This window comes from Ictidomys tridecemlineatus, unplaced genomic scaffold (genome assembly GCF_052094955.1).
Source record: "Ictidomys tridecemlineatus isolate mIctTri1 unplaced genomic scaffold, mIctTri1.hap1 Scaffold_466, whole genome shotgun sequence".
Lineage (NCBI taxonomy): Eukaryota > Metazoa > Chordata > Mammalia > Rodentia > Sciuridae > Ictidomys > Ictidomys tridecemlineatus.
In genome coordinates this window covers 72,771-76,164 of record NW_027523023.1, presented here as the reverse complement: position 1 = coordinate 76,164, position 3,394 = coordinate 72,771, and the positions used below count along the sequence as shown (strand labels likewise).

General features: G+C 37.9%; 1 non-coding gene across 1 annotated transcript; it reads left to right on the top strand.

Annotated features, from left to right (window-relative positions):
• Positions 1-2,269: 2,269 nt before the first annotated feature.
• On the top strand, positions 2,270-2,390 carry LOC144373733 (U5 spliceosomal RNA). Its single transcript, XR_013433294.1, has one exon. It is a non-coding gene; the product is annotated as a U5 spliceosomal RNA (small nuclear RNA).
• The last annotated feature ends 1,004 nt before the right edge of the window (positions 2,391-3,394 follow it).

Genomic DNA, 3,394 nt, shown 5'->3' with positions numbered 1-3,394 from the left:
ATGTTATGTTCTGAAGATGTGGAATGTGGCAGTGTTTGAGAGAGGTCTCTTATATTTCAGGTATTGGGAATGTTTGTGTATATGTGTTAGTGTGTGGGAGTTATGTGTGTATTAGTCATTGTACCTTTGTACATGTGTTTGCTCTTCTGACTGTATTGTTTTGGTACTGTGATTTTAGCCCAGGGCCTCATACTTGTGTAATTAGTGTTTTTGTATGTAGGCATAAGAGTGATTGGGTATGTTTGGGCTCAAGGGTCCTGTTTCTGTTTATTCTGGAATGTAATGTTTAGAGAGATTGGTGATGTTGCTTGAAGGAGTGGTCCTGATGTTTGTTTCTGGTCTTATGTATTTGAAACCTATAGGCTATTGGTGGTCATGTGAGTATTTTAACTCATGGATATTTGGTGAGTATTCTGGGGTCGTGGGAGGTTCCTCGTGTGTGTTTAGAAATAGATAAGCCATGTAGACTGGTTGTGCATTTGGAATAGCAGATTGTAGGAATTTTAGAGCTTTAGGCTTTTGCTTCAGTCTTGGCTGGGGGTGGTGTGTGAGACAACTTGTGTATGCTAGGTGGTTTTCTGGAGTCTGTGCCCATAATATTTTCACAGTGTGCATATGGACAGTGTGTCTATTATATGTTTGTATCTAGTGCATGTATATGTGTGTGTATAATTATAGGAATGATGTGAACATTCAGGGTACTAGGGTTTTCTATTTTAGGTAGAAACCGGTAATTTGTCTATGTGTTGATGGTGCATGTGTCACCAGTGAAGGGTTTGAGAATATCTTCAAAAATGTAGGATCATCTACTCAAACCTTCAGGTTTCTTGGCAGAGAAGAATTTAAGGCCCAGATTTTAGGGAAAGTGAAAGAGCTTGTTTGCAAAGCAAAAGTACACACTTGAAAGGCTGAGTGTGGTCATACTTAGAGGCTGAGTAGCCTCCCAGTCAGATGGTTGGTGGCTTATAATGTTCAGGGGAAGTAATATTTATAAGCAGGAAGTAATATTTATATGAAGGGGATTCTCTTGATTTTGGAGGTCTTTTGTGGAACCCTGCTCAGTTTCATTAACATTTATTTATGCAACCGACGGGTGTATATGTACATGTGTTAAACAGCCTCAATAAATAAAAAGGTGAAAATTAGGGTTAAGAATGTCTCTGGAGCATCTGCATGAGGAACCAACCTGAGCTTTCTCAAGATTGTGGTCACTTTGTAGTTAGGTATAATACTGGCTCTGGGCTTGCTGTGTGACCTACCTTGCTTGGAGTCCTCTTTTTTTTTTTCTGTCATTGACAAGAGGACATCATGAGGCTGATTGCTGGAGGATATGGCCTTGGGAGAGCTGCATGTCCCTATCACTTGAGTGAGGCCAGACTGAGGAAGGAGTGCTATCTGGCAGAGCCATCCCTAATACTGACCCTCAGATGCCATGCCTGAGCTGATAAATGCCTACCATTTTGAATTGCTGAATTTTCCAGTGTTTGTTAGTCTACAATATTGTTTCACTAGGTAACTAGGACTCCCCAAAATCAATACACACCATAAACTCAGATTTCAGGTATCAAGTGAAGAGAAAACCACAGAAATTGAAATCATTTTGTACCAGGCAATGTATTGTTCCATTTGCACTTTTCCTCAAGCCTATATTTGTAGCTCTTTCCTTCTTTCTGTAGAGACCCTGTCCTTTAATTGCTTACTGATTCTCTCCAGAAATTCCATGTGTGAATCCATAATACATATATTTGTTTATTGTCTATTTTCTTCTGTGAGATGAAATATCCATAAGAGGGATGGTCTTTCAGTTTCTCTTGGTGCTTAATAAGTAATCATTGAAGGAATCAAATAATGCTGTCTTATGTTGAGTTCCTTACAGTTCAGTCCCTGAGACAGTTTTTTAAGCAGGTTTTTTGTTTGTTTGTTCATTTTTTTTTGTTTAAAGTAATATTCAAAGAGAGCATAATCAGGCTGAGGAGAAGTTGAAATATGACCCAGACCCCCAAACAGTCTCAGCTAGCCTTATGTGTCAGTGGAGGATTGATATTGTCATTAGGGATGTGCTCAGCTTTTTATTACCCATTTATCCATGAAACCACCCTAGAAAGTTGTAAGAGCTCTTGTGGGTACTCTCTATAGCTGATGCAGATGTCAAGGGAGCTGACAGCCAAAGTTGTTTCCAGCAGCATTCCCAAAAATTGGTAAAAGAGTCCCTTCATTGAGAATAGATCCAGGTTGCAGATGTCAGTATCCAACATAATCTACTTCTGTTATACTCTGGTTTCTCTTCAGATCGTATAAATCTTTCGCCTTTTACTAAAGATTTCCGTGGAGAGGAACAACTCTGAGTCTAATCGTGTATCCGGCGAAATTAAGCTTCAGGATAGAAGATGAAATTAAAACCTTCCATGATAAACAAAAGGTAAAAGAATTCGCAGCTAGAAAACCATCTCTTCAAAAAATCCTTGGCAAAACATTACAGGAAGAGGAAATGGAAAATAACATTGAAAACCAACAATGGGAGATAGGACAGTAAAGGGGGGAAAATAGTCAAAGAGGATAACAAATCAGGTTTAGAAACATCAATAAACAAATATGGCTAGAAGAACAAATCATATCTCAATAATAACCCTAAATGTTAATGGCTTAAATTCACCAATTAAGAGACACAGGCTAGTAGAATGGATCACAAAAGAAGACCCAACAATATACTGCCTACAGGAGACGCATCTGATAGAAAAAGATATTCATAGACTGAAGGTGAAAGGTTGGGAAAAATCATACCACTCATATGGAATGCGGAAACAAGCAGGAGTGTCCATACTCATATCTAATAAAATAGATTTCAAGCCAAAGTTAATCAAAAGGGATAAAGAAGGACACTTCATACTGCTCAAGGGAACCATACACTAACAAGACATAACAATCATAAATATATATGCCCCAAATAATGGTGCAGCTGTGTTCATCAAGCAAACTCTCCTCAAGTTCAAGAGTCTAATAGACCACCATACAATAATCATGGGAGACTTCAACACACCTCTCTCACCACTAGACAGATCTTACAAACAAAAGTTAAATAAAGAAACTATAGAACTCAATAACACAATTAACAACCTAGACTTAATTGACATATATAGACTATACCACCCAAAATCAAGTAGTTACACTTTTTTCTCAGCAGCACATGGAACCTTCTCAAAAATAGACCATATATTATGTCACAGGGCAACTCTTAGACAATATAAAGGGGTAGAGATAATACCATGCATCTTATCTGATCATAATAGAATAAAACTGAAAATCAATGATAAAAGAAGGAAGGAAAAATCAAGCATCACTTGGAGAATGAACAATAGGTTGCTGAATGATCAATGGGTTTTAGAAGACATCAAGG